This window comes from Pleurodeles waltl, chromosome 2_1, assembly GCF_031143425.1.
Source record: "Pleurodeles waltl isolate 20211129_DDA chromosome 2_1, aPleWal1.hap1.20221129, whole genome shotgun sequence".
In the NCBI taxonomy this organism is placed as follows: Eukaryota; Metazoa; Chordata; class Amphibia; order Caudata; family Salamandridae; genus Pleurodeles; species Pleurodeles waltl.
This window is the reverse complement of record NC_090438.1, coordinates 48,036,345-48,049,542: the sequence shown is the minus strand read 5'-3', so window position 1 is coordinate 48,049,542 and position 13,198 is coordinate 48,036,345. Positions and strand designations below refer to the sequence as shown.

The 13,198-nt window shown below is 53.3% G+C and overlaps 1 protein-coding gene across 1 annotated transcript in view; it reads right to left on the bottom strand.

The window, feature by feature from the left end:
* Positions 1-11,020, bottom strand: part of LOC138261141 (phosphatidylinositol 3,4,5-trisphosphate 5-phosphatase 2-like) — a 446,236-nt gene extending 435,216 nt beyond the window's left edge. The window contains exon 1 of the mRNA XM_069209825.1: positions 10,949-11,020. The gene's annotated coding sequence lies outside the window, so the exon portion shown is untranslated. The remainder of the gene's footprint in view (positions 1-10,948) is intronic.
* Positions 11,021-13,198: the final 2,178 nt, after the last annotated feature.

Sequence of the window (13,198 nt, the reverse complement as noted above, 5' to 3'; positions counted from 1 at the left end):
ACACATACTTGGACACCAGTACCAAGTAACCGATGCTCACAACATAACACAAAGCCACCCCATGGCTGTTGTAAATCTCAACTGGGGGGGGGGTATCTGGTCCAAAGAAAGTTGTGGTAGCTTCAGATTTACCTGTAGACTGTCTATTAGGGAACGATTTGGAGACATCAGCTTGGTCAGATGTGGAGTTGGAGGCCCATGCAGCAATGCTGGGCATCCCAGGGCATATTTTTGCTTTGACAAGGGCTCAGGCCAAAAAGCAAAAAGGACAGGGAAGCTTGGATCCTGGAACAATGGACCAAGTGCTCCCTAAAGCTAGGGCTAGTAGAAGCAAACCACTTCCTACTATCCCTCCCTCTACAGTGGATTCTACTTCTGAGGAAGAAGAATTCCCTCCCTGTGCAGAACCTACACCAGAGGAGCTGGAAGCAGACACTGCTGAGCTTTTGGGTGAAGGGGGGCCTGCCAGAGAGGAGCTGAGTGTGGCACAGCAAACCTGTCCCACATTAGAGGGTCTCAGACAGCAAGCTGTCAAACAGGCTAATGGGGATGTCAGTGACTCACACAGAGTTTACTGGGAGGACAACCTCTTGTACACTGAGAATAGGGATCCTAAACCTGGAGCTGCCAGGAGATTAGTGATTCCTCAGGAGTACAGAAAGTTCCTCCTAACACTGGCACATGACATTCCCTTAGCTGGGCACCTGGGTCAAATGAAAACTTGGGACAGATTGGTACCACTGTTTCATTGGCCTAGGATGTCTGAGGACACAAAAGAATTTTGTAAGTCCTGTGAAACCTGTCAAGCCAGTGGCAAGACAGGTGGCACTCCAAAGGCACCCCTTATCCCACTGCCTGTGGTTGGGGTTCCCTTTGAAAGGGTAGGGGTTGACATAGTTGGCCCCCTTGACCCTCCTACTGCTTCAGGCAATAGGTTTATCTTGGTGGTAGTGGACCATGCCACAAGATATCCTGAAGCTATTCCTTTAAGGACCACTACAGCTCCTGCAGTGGCAAAGGCCCTCCTGGGAATATTTTCCAGGGTGGGCTTCCCAAAGGAAGTAGTATCAGACAGAGGAAGCAATTTCATGTCTGCATACTTAAAGGCCATGTGGAAGGAGTGTGGTGTAACTTACAAGTTCACAACACCCTATCATCCACAAACAAATGGACTGGTGGAGAGATTTAATAAAACTCTCAAAGGCATGATTATGGGACTCCCTGAAAAACTCCGCAGGAGATGGGATATCCTTCTACCATGCCTCCTTTTTGCCTACAGGGAGGTACCCCAGAAAGGAGTGGGCTTCAGCCCCTTTGAACTTCTTTTTGGACACCCTGTTAGGGGTCCACTCACACTTGTAAAGGAGGGTTGGGAACAACCTTTAAAAGCTCCTAAGCAGGATATTGTGGATTATGTACTTGGCCTCAGATCAAGGATGGCTGAGTACATGAAAAAGGCCAGTAAAAACCTTCAGGCCAGCCAAGAGCTCCAGAAGCAATGGCATGATCAGAAGGCTGTTTTGGTTCAGTACCAACCAGGGCAGAAAGTGTGGGTCTTGGAGCCTGTGGCCCCAAGAGCACTCCAAGATAAATGGAGTGGTCCACACACAATTGTTGAAAAGAAGGGTGAAGTCACCTACTTGGTTGACTTAGGCACTGCCAGGAGTCCCCTTAGGGTGCTCCATGTCAACCGCCTGAAACCCTACTATGACAGGGCTGATCTCACCCTGCTCATGGCAACAGATGAGGGACAGGAAGAAGACAGTGATCCTCTACCTGATCTCTTCTCTTCCACAGAACAAGATGCTCTTGTGGAAGGTGTAGTTTTGGCTGATTGTCTTACTGCTGAGCAGAAAGATAATTGCATAAATCTCCTAGGACAATTTTCAGAACTCTTCTCCATTGTGCCAGGCACCACTTCTTGGTGTGAGCACACTATAGATACTGGAGACAGTTTACCTGTCAAAAGTAAGATCTATAGGCAGCCTGACCATGTCAGGGACTGCATAAAGCAAGAAGTTCAGAAGATGTTGGAACTAGGAGTGGTTGAGCACTCTGACAGTCCATGGGCTTCTCCTGTGGTACTGGTACCAAAACCCAATTCTAAAGATGGAAAGAAGGAAATGAGGTTTTGTGTAGACTATAGAGGTCTCAACTTGGTAACCAAAACAGATGCTCACCCTATACCCAGGGCAGATGAGCTAATAGATACACTGGCATCTGCCAAGTATCTAAGCACTTTTGATTTGACTGCAGGGTATTGGCAGATCAAAATGTCAGAAGATGCTAAACCTAAGACTGCATTTTCTACCATTGGAGGACATTACCAGTTTACTGTAATGCCTTTTGGTTTGAAAAATGCACCTGCCACTTTTCAGAGGTTGGTGAACACAGTCCTGCAAGGGCTGGAAGCTTTCAGTGCAGCATATTTGGATGATATAGCTGTCTTTAGCTCCAGCTGGGATGATCACCTGGTCCACCTTTGGAAAGTTTTGGAGGCCCTGCAAAAGGCAGGCCTCACTATCAAGGCTTCAAAGTGCCAGATAGGGCAGGGTAAGGTGGTTTATCTGGGACACCTTGTTGGTGGGGAACAGATTGCACCACTTCAGGGGAAAATCCAAACTATTATTGATTGGATTCCCCCTACCACTCAGACTCAGGTGAGAGCCTTCCTAGGCCTCACTGGGTATTACAGGAGGTTCATTAAGAACTATGGCTCCATTGCAGCCCCTCTTAATGACCTCACATCCAAGAAAATGCCTAAAAAGGTATTATGGACAGCAAACTGTCAGAAAGCTTTTGAGGAGCTGAAGCAGGCCATGTGCTCTGCACCTGTCCTGAAAAGCCCTTGTTACTCTAAAAAATTCTATGTCCAAACTGATGCATCTGAATTAGGAGTAGGGGCAGTCCTATCACAACTTAATTCTGAAGGCCAGGATCAACCTGTTGCTTTTATTAGTAGAAGGTTGACCCCTAGAGAAAAGCGTTGGTCTGCCATTGAGAGGGAGGCCTTTGCTGTGGTCTGGGCTCTGAAGAAGTTGAGGCCATACCTGTTTGGCACTCACTTCATTGTTCAGACAGACCACAAACCTCTACTTTGGCTAAAACAAATGAAAGGTGAAAATCCTAAATTGTTGAGGTGGTCCATATCCCTACAGGGAATGGACTATACAGTGGAACATAGACCTGGGAGTAGCCACTCCAATGCAGATGGACTCTCCAGATATTTCCACTTAGACAATGAAGACTCATCAGGTAATGGCTAGTCTTATTGTCCTTCGTTTGGGGGGGGGTTGTGTAGGAAAGTACCATCTTGCCTGGCATGTTACCCCCATTTTTCACTGTATATATGTTGTTTTAGTTGTATGTGTCACTGGGACCCTGGTAACCCAGGGCCCCAGTGCTCATAAGTGTGCCTGTATGTGTTACCTGTGTAGTGACTAACTGTCTCACTGAGGCTCTGCTAATCAGAACCTCAGTGGTTATGCTCTCTCATTTCTTTCCAAATTGTCACTGACAGGCTAGTGACCATTTTTACCAATTTACATTGGCTTACTGGAACACCCTTATAATCCCCTAGTATATGGTACTGAGGTACCCAGGGTATTGGGGTTCCAGGAGATCCCTATGGGCTGCAGCATTTCTTTTGCCACCCATAGGGAGCTCTGACAATTCTTACACAGGCCTGCCACTGCAGCCTGAGTGAAATAACGTCCACGTTATTTCACAGCCATTTTACACTGCACTTAAGTAACTTATAAGTCACCTATATGTCTAACCTTTACCTGGTAAAGGTTAGGTGCAAAGTTACTTAGTGTGAGGGCACCCTGGCACTAGCCAAGGTGCCCCCACATTGTTCAGAGCCAATTCACTGAACTTTGTGAGTGCGGGGACACCATTACACGCGTGCACTACATATAGGTCACTACCTATATGTAGCTTCACCATGGTAACTCCGAATATGGCCATGTAACATGTCTATGATCATGGAATTGCCCCCTCTATGCCATCCTGGCATTGTTGGTACAATTCCATGATCCCAGTGGTCTGTAGCACAGACCCTGGTACTGCCAGACTGCCCTTCCTGGGGTTTCTCTGCAGCTGCTGCTGCTGCCAACCCCTCAGACAGGCATCTGCCCTCCTGGGGTCCAGCCAGGCCTGGCCCAGGATGGCAGAACAAAGAACTTCCTCTGAGAGAGGGTGTGACACCCTCTCCCTTTGGAAAATGGTGTGAAGGCAGGGGAGGAGTAGCCTCCCCCAGCCTCTGGAAATGCTTTGTTGGGCACAGATGTGCCCAATTCTGCATAAGCCAGTCTACACCGGTTCAGGGACCCCTTAGCCCCTGCTCTGGCGCGAAACTGGACAAAGGAAAGGGGAGTGGCCACTCCCCTGACCTGCACCTCCCCTGGGAGGTGTCCAGAGCTCCTCCAGTGTGCTCCAGACCTCTGCCATCTTGGAAACAGAGGTGCTGCTGGCACACTGGACTGCTCTGAGTGGCCAGTGCCACCAGGTGACGTCAGAGACTCCTTGTGATAGGCTCCTTCAGGTGTTAGTAGCCTTTCCTCTCTCCTAGGTAGCCAAACCCTCTTTTCTGGCTATTTAGGGTCTCTGTCTCTGGGGAAACTTTAGATAACGAATGCATGAGCTCAGCCGAGTTCCTCTGCATCTCCCTCTTCACCTTCTGATAAGGAATCGACCGCTGACCGCGCTGGAAGCCTGCAAACCTGCAACATAGTAGCAAAGACGACTACTGCAACTCTGTAACGCTGATCCTGCCGCCTTCTCGACTGTTTTCCTGCTTGTGCATGCTGTGGGGGTAGTCTGCCTCCTCTCTGCACCAGAAGCTCCGAAGAAATCTCCCGTGGGTCGACGGAATCTTCCCCCTGCAACCGCAGGCACCAAAAAGCTGCATCTCCGGTCCCTTGGGTCTCCTCTCAGCACGACGAGCGAGGTCCCTCGAATCCAGCGACACCGTCCAAGTGACCCCCACAGTCCAGTGACTCTTCAGCCCAAGTTTGGTGGAGGTAAGTCCTTGCCTCACCTCGCTGGGCTGCATTGCTGGGAACCGCGACTTTGCAAGCTTCTCCGGCCCCTGTGCACTTCCGGCGGAAATCCTGTGTGCACAGCCAAGCCTGGGTCCACGGCACTCTAACCTGCATTGCACGACTTTCTAAGTTGGTCTCCGGCGACGTGGGACTCCTTTGTGCAACTTCGGCGAGCACCGTTTCACGCATCCTCGTAGTGCCTGTTTCTGGCACTTCTCCGGGTGCTACCTGCTTCAGTGAGGGCTCTTTGTCTTGCTCGACGTCCCCTCTCTCTGCAGGTCCAATTTGCGACCTCCTGGTCCCTCCTGGGCCCCAGCAGCGTCCAAAAACGCCAAACGCACGATTTGCGTGTAGCAAGGCTTGTTGGCGTCCATCCGGCGGGAAAACACTTCTGCACGACTCTCCAAGGCGTGGGGGATCCATCCTCCAAAGGGGAAGTCTCTAGCCCTTGTCGTTCCTGCAGTATTCACAGTTCTTCAGCCTAGTAAGAGCTTCTTTGCACCAACCGCTGGCATTTCTTGGGCATCTGCCCATCTCCGAGCTGCTTGTGACTTTTGGACTTGGTCCCCTTGTTCCACAGGTACCTTCAGACAGGAATCCATCGTTGTTGCATTGCTGATTTGTGTTTTCCTTGCATTCTCCCTCTAACACGACTATTTTGTCCTTAGGGGAACTTTGGTGCACTTTGCACTCACTTTTCAGGGTCTTGGGGAGGGTTATTTTTCTAACTCTCACTATTTTCTAATAGTCCCAGCGACCCTCTACAAGGTCACATAGGTTTGGGGTCCATTCGTGGTTCGCATTCCACTTCTGGAGTATATGGTTTGTGTTGCCCCTATTCCTATGTTTCCCCATTGCATCCTATTGTAACTATACATTGTTTGCACTGTTTTCTAAGACTATACTGCATATTTTTGCTATTGTGTATATATATCTTGTGTATATTTCCTATCCTCTCACTGAGGGTACACTCTAAGATACTTTGGCATATTGTCATAAAAATAAAGTACCTTTATTTTTAGTATAACTGTGTATTGTGTTTTCTTATGATATTGTGCATATGACACTAAGTGGTACTGTAGTAGCTTCACACGTCTCCTAGTTCAGCCTAAGCTGCTCTGCTAAGCTACCATTATCTATCAGCCTAAGCTGCTAGACACCCTATACACTAATAAGGGATAACTGGGCCTGGTGCAAGGTGCAAGTACCCCTTGGTACTCACTACAAGCCAGTCCAGCCTCCTACACTGCTTGACAAATCCCTTGTGCATTTCACCCAGACAACCACAAACACAGTCACACCTGCACACATCTGCATACTGAATGGGTCTTCCTGGGCTGGAAGGCTGGAGGACCTGACACTTACATTTCAAAGGACAGTGGCCTGCCCTCACACAATGGATTGCCAACCCCCCTATTGGGACCCTGGTAGACAGGATTGTACTGAAAGGCGACCTTGTGCACTTTTAAGACACTCTTTGAAGTCTCCCCCACTTCAAAGGCACATTGGGTATTTAAACCAGGTCTCTGACCCTACCAACTCAGACACTGCTTGACAAGATACCTCCTGGGAAAGAAACTCCGAACCAGAACCAGCAACATGCTAGGAAAAGTTGCCTGGCTGCCCAAAGGACTCATCCGGCTAATTTGCTGTAAAGGGCTGCTGCCTTGCTGTTGCCCTGCTGCCTTGCTGCCCTCTGGCTCTGCTAAGAAGTGCTCTCCAAGGGCTTGGATTGAGCTTGCCTCCTGTTTCCCGAAGTCTCAGGGCTAAAAATACTTTATCCCTGCAAAGAACTCCTTGTGCGGGGAAAATCGACCTACAGCCTGCCGGAATCGACGTACAGCCTGCCCTGCGGTGAGAAAACCACTGTATCACCGAACCGGAACGACGCAGCCAGGCTCCCCGAGTGGAGATCGACGCAGTGCCAGCGTTGCAAAAGGAACTTAAAAGCATGGGCCACTGGATCGACACATCACCGAGCCAGAACGACACAGCCCGACTTCCTGCGAGAGGAATCGACGCAGCATCTGCCGTGCAATGGAAATTTCCTTGCATCGACCACCGGATCGACGCAACTTCTGTGACTTCTCCACATCATCCCCGGGGCGTCCAAATACCCCGCAACCCGAAGAGGATCCAAGTCTGCGCGGCGGAAATTGACACAAAGCCCTGCTGCGTGGAAAAAGCATTGATGCATCATCTGTGTGCGCCCAGAGAAACTAACGCATACCTCCCCGTTTTCCACACATCTACCCCGCTGCGGTGCTGTGCGGATAATTTAGACGCAAACCAGGTACTTTGCGCTCGCAAGAGACCATTGTTGTTTTTAAGAACTAAAGGCTCTATCATTACAAAAGTGATATTTCTACTTGCATTTATGAAATCTTGATTGTTTTGACCTTAATATACTAAGATAAATATTGTATAGTTTTCTACACCTGTGTGGTCTATTTTTGTGGTGTTTATACTGTGTTATTGCATGATTTATTGCACAAATACTTTACACGTTGCCTTCTAAGTTAAGCCTGACTGCTCAGTGCCAGGCTATCAGAGGGTGGCCACAGGATAATTTGGATTGTGTGTGACTTACCCTGACTAGAGTGAGGGTCCTTGGTAACCTGACTGCCAACAAAATACCCAATTTCTAGCATATACAACCTAGAGCTCGTTAGTTTCTAGGGATCGTTCACAATACAGTTTCTCTAAATGTCCTTCAAACTTGAGTTATTTGCAACAAACCCAGGTATGTTGGAACAGCTTGTACTCTGGAAGTGGACTGTGCTAATTAATTAGGACATTCTACTATTACCACATAAAGGCCAATAGTTCACACTGGAAAGCAAAGAAAGATTTGTCGCATTTGTAAATTAAGGTTTCAGCTTCCTCTAGAAATACCATACACATATGACGTAAACAAGATGGCGCCCAAACGTTGGCCATTTTAAGTGCAGGCCTACATTATTTATGGCAATTCTAAATGTGAATTGTACACAGTCAACAGCATTTGCACTTTACAAGTTAATGTTGATAAAATACAAACACATTTCATATGAACAAAACTTTTCAGTGAAGTAGAACAGGGAGCAAAGGAAAGCTTGAAAGAGACAGAGGACGAAGGTTAGAGCTGGGGGAAGACTGAAGCTGGGGAGCAACTGGGAGAGGATGGGTGGTGTAGAAAGGGAGATGGAGGAGGGTGGAGGGGAGGGAGAGAGCGATGGGGAGGGGGTTGAGGCGAAGGATACAGAAAAGATGGGCGATGAAGGAAGAGAGGTTGTGCAATGTGGAGAGAATGGAAGGTGGAGGGCGCTGGGACATGACTGAGGGTGTAGGGGGTGGAAGGCTGAGAGATGTGGAGAAGAGGGCGGAGTAAAAGAGGTCCAGGGACGAGTTGAGGGGACAGGAAGAGAGATTAAGGGGTAGGCTGAGGATGGGGTGGAGGAAGAGAGGTGGAGTGACGAGCAGAGGACGGAGAGTTAAGGCAGAGAGATGGACGAGTTTGAGAGGATGGGGTGGAGGAAGAGAGGTGGAGTGATGGGCGGATGATGGAGGGTGGAGGAAGAGAGGTAGAGAGACAGGGTTGAGAGTGGAAGAAGAGACGTGGAGTTATGGGGACAGGATGGGGTGGAGGGTGGAGGGATGGGGCAAGAATGGAAGGTGAAGAGCAATGGAGAGAGGAAAGACAGATGCTGAGAAAGTCAGATAGGATAGGGGGGAGTCAGATGGATGTGGAGGGGAGGGTATCAGAGGGAGGTGGAGAGGAGGGTGTCAGAGGGATGGGCAGAGGAGGGTGTGAGAGGGATGTGGAGAGGGGGTGTCAGAGGGATGACAGAGGAGGGTGTGAGAGGGATGGGCAGAGGAGGGTGTGAGAGGGATGTGGAGAGGAGGTGTCAGAGGGATGACAGAGGAGGGTGTGAGAGGGATGGGCAGAGGAGGGTGTGAGAGGGATGTGGAGAGGAGGTGTCAGAGGGATGACAGAGGAGGGTGTCAGAGGGATGGGCAGAGGAGGGTGTGAGAGGGATGGACAGAGGAGGGTGTCAGAGGGATGGGCAGAGGGGGTGTCAGAGGGATGGGTAGACGAGGGTGTCAGAGGGATGGGCAGAGGGGGTGTGAGAGGGATGGGCAGAGGGGGTGTGAGAGGGATGGGCAGAGGAGGGTGTCAGAGGGATGGGCAGAGGGGGTGTCAGAGGGATGGACAGAGGAGGGTGTGAGAGGGATGGGCAGAGGAGGGTGTGAGAGGGATTGGCAGAGGAGGGTGTGAGAGGGATGGGCAGAGGGGGTATGAGAGGGATGGGCAGAGGAGGGTGTCAGAGGGATGGGCAGAGGGGGTGTGAGAGGGATGGGCAGAGGAGGGTGTCAGAGGGATGGGCAGAGGAGGGTGTCAGAGGGATGGGCAGAGGGAGTGTGAGAGGGATGGGCAGAGGAGGGTGTCGGAGGGATGGGCAGAGGGGGTGTCAGAGGGATGGACAGAGGAGGTGTCAGAGGGATGTGGAGAGGGGGTGTCAGAGGGATGGACAGAGGAGGTGTCAGAGGGATGTGGAGAGGGGGTGTCAGAGGGATGGACAGAGGAGGGTGTCAGAGGGATGGGCAGAGGGGGTGTGAGAGGGATGTGGAGAGGGGGTGTCAGAGGGATGGACAGAGGAGGGTGTCAGAGGGATGGGCAGAGGGGGTGTGAGAGGGATGGGCAGAGGAGGGTGTCCGAGGGATGTGGAGAGGAGGGTGTCAGAGGGATGGGTAGAGGGTGTGTGAGAGGGATGGGCAGAGGAGGGTGTCAGAGGAATGGGCAGAGGAGGGTGTGAGAGGGATGGGCAGAGGAGGGTGTCAGAGGGATGGGCAGAGGAGGTGTCAGAGGGAGGTGGAGAGGAGGGTGTGAGAGGGATGTGGAGAGGAGGGTGTCAGAGGGATGTGGAGAGGAGGGTGTCAGAGGGATGGGCAGAGGAGGGTGCCAGAAGGATGTGGAGGGGAGGTGTTAGAGGGATGGGCAGAGGAGGGTGTCAGAGGGATGGGCAGAGGGGGTGTCAGAGGGATGGACAGAGGAGGTGTCAGAGGGATGGGCAGAGGAGGGTGTCAGAGGGAGGTGGAGAGGAGGGTGTGAGAGGGATGTGGAGAGGATGGTGTCAGAGGGATGGGCAGAGGAGGGTGTCAGAAGGATGTGGACGGGAGGTGTCAGAGGGATGGGCAGAGGAGGGTGTCAGAGGGATGTGGAGAGGAGGGTGCCAGAGTGCTGGGCAGAGGGGGGTGTCAGAGGGAAGTGGAGAGGAGGGTGTCAGAGTGATGGGCAGAGGGGGTGTCAGAGGGATGGGCAGAGGGGGCGTCAGAGGGATGGGCAGAGGGGGTGTCAGAGGGATGGGCAGTGGATGGGGGAAGAGAAGTCCTGGGTGGGGGAGGGATAAAGGCTGCAGGAGAAGGAGAGGGGGGAGAGGTAAACGTGGAAGAGGCCAAAAAAGTCGACTTTAGTTTTAATCTTGAGCTGGAGGAGGGTGGGGAGTGACCATCTGGTAGAGGTTGAAGGGTGGGGAAGGGGAGGGCGGGACGAGGGCACGGGGGAAGAAGATGGACAGAGGAGGACGAGGCGGGGAAGAGGGAAGGGTTAAGAGGGTCGGTGGCAGGTGGAGAGGGGGTCCTGGGGGGTTGAGAGGGGCGATGGAGAGGGTGAAGGACGCAGGGCACGGACCTGGGAGAAGGAGGGAAGGTTCAGGCCAGCGCAGGAGAGGAGGGAGGAGAAGCCACGGAAGAGCAGACACGGGCGGAAGAGAAGCAAACACGTGAAGCGAGAAGTAGAGGCTGCCCCCCCCCCCTCATCCCCCCCCCCCCCTCACTCCCCCCCCCCCCCCCCCCCCCCCCCTCCGCCCGGCGGGCTCCTCACCCCCACACCCCTCGGGAAAGAAAAGTAGTGAAGTGCTGACCTGCCTGCGGTGGACGAGAGCAGCGGCCCCTCCATCTCAGAACCGGTCCAGCCCCCCCGGCCGAGCCTGAGAGAGAGCAGGAAATGAGACAGAGACAGAGACAGAGAGTGAGAGCTCCGCCGGAAACCACGGGCCCCTGAGCTCTGCTGCCTGTCTCTTGCAACCACCAGCCTGCTGCTTGTCTCCTGCACCATGCAGCCTGCTGCCTGTCTCTGCTGTCTGTCTCCTGCACCCTGCTGCCTGTCTCTGCTGCTGCCTGTCAGTGCTTCCTGTCTCCTGCACCCTGCTGCCTGTCTCTGCTGCTACCTGTCTCTGCTGCTACCTGTCTCTGCTGCCTGTCTCTTACAACCACCATCCTGCTACCTGTCGCTGCTGCTACCTGTCTCTGCTGTCTGTCTCCTGCGCCCTGCTGCCTGTCTCTGCTGCTGCCTGTCAGTGCTTCCTGTCTCCTGCACCCTGCTGCCTGTCTCTGCTGTCTGGCTCCTGCACCCTGCTACCAGTCTCTGCTGTCTGTCTCCTGCACCCTGCTGCCTGTCTCTGCTGCTGCCTGTCTCTGCTGTCTGTCTCCTGCGCCCTGCTGCCTGTCAGTGCTTCCTGTCTCCTGCACCCTGCTGCCTGTCTCTGCTGTCTGTCTCCTGCACCCTGCTGCCTGTCTCTGCTGCTGCCTGTCTCTGCTGTCTGTCTCCTGCGCCCTGCTGCCTGTCTCTGCTGCTACCTGTCTCTGCTGCTACCTGTCTCTGCTGCCTGTCTCTTACAACCACCATCCTGCTACCTGTCGCTGCTGCTACCTGTCTCTGCTGTCTGTCTCCTGCGCCCTGCTGCCTGTCTCTGCTGCTGCCTGTCAGTGCTTCCTGTCTCCTGCACCCTGCTGCCTGTCTCTGCTGTCTGGCTCCTGCACCCTGCTACCAGTCTCTGCTGTCTGTCTCCTGCACCCTGCTGCCTGTCTCTGCTGCTGCCTGTCTCTGCTGTCTGTCTCCTGCGCCCTGCTGCCTGTCAGTGCTTCCTGTCTCCTGCACCCTGCTGCCTGTCTCTGCTGCTGCCTGTCAGAGCTTCCTGTCTCCTGCACCCTGCTGCCTGTCTCTGCTGCTGCCTGTCAGTGCTTCCTGTCTCCTGCACCCTGCTGCCTGTCTCTGCTGCTACCTGTCACTGCTGCCTGTCTCTTGCAACCACCAGCCTGCTACCTGTCTGTGTTGTCTGTCTCCTGCACCCTGCCGCCTGTCTCTGCTGTCTGTCTCCTGCACCCTGCTGCCTGTCACTGCTGCTACCTGTCTCTGCTGTCTGTCTCTTGCACCCTGCTGCCTGTCTCTGCTGTCTGTTTCCTGCACCCTGCTGTCTGTCTCTGCTGCTGCCTGTCAGTGCTTCCTGTCTCCTGCACCCTGCTGCCTGTCTCTGCTGCTGCCTGTCAGTGCTTCCTGTCTCCTGCCCCCTGCTGCCTGTCTCTGCTGCTACCTGTCACTGCTGCCTGTCTCTTGCAACCACCAGCCTGCTACCTGTCTGTGCTGTCTGTCTCCTGCACCCTGCCGCCTGTCTCTGCTGTCTGTCTCCTGCACCCTGCTGCCTGTCACTGCTGCTACCTGTCTCTGCTGCTACCTGTCTCTGCTGTCTGTCTCCTGCACCCTGCTACCTGTCTCTGCTGTCTGTCTCTTGCCCCCTGCTGCCTGTCTCTGCTGTCTGTCTCCTGCACCCTGCTGCCTGTCTCTGCTGCTGCCTGTCAGTGCTTCCTGTCTCCTGCACCCTGCTACCAGTCTCTGCTGTCTGTCTCCTGCACCCTGCTGCCTGTCTCTGCTGTCTGTCTCCTGCACCCTGCTGCTTGTCTCTGCTGCTGCCTGTCAGTGCTTCCTGTCTCCTGCACCCTGCTGCCTCTCTCTGCTGCTGCCTGTCAGTGCTTCCTGTCTCCTGCACCCTGCTGCCTGTCTCTGCTGTCTGTCTCCTGCACCCTGCTGCCTGTCTCTGCTGCTGCCTGTCAGTGCTTCCTGTCTCCTGCACCCTGCTGCCTGTCTCTTACAACCACCATCCTGCTACCTGTCGCTGCTGCTACCTGTCTCTGCTGTCTGTCTCCTGCGCCCTGCTGCCTGTCTCTGCTGCTGCCTGTCAGTGCTTCCTGTCTCCTGCACCCTGCTGCCTGTCTCTGCTGCTGCCTGTCAGTGCTTCCTGTCTCCTGCACCCTGCTGCCTGTCTCTTACAACCACCATCCTGCTACCTGTCGCTGCTGCTACCTGTCTCTGCTGTCTGTCTCCTGCGCCCTGCTGC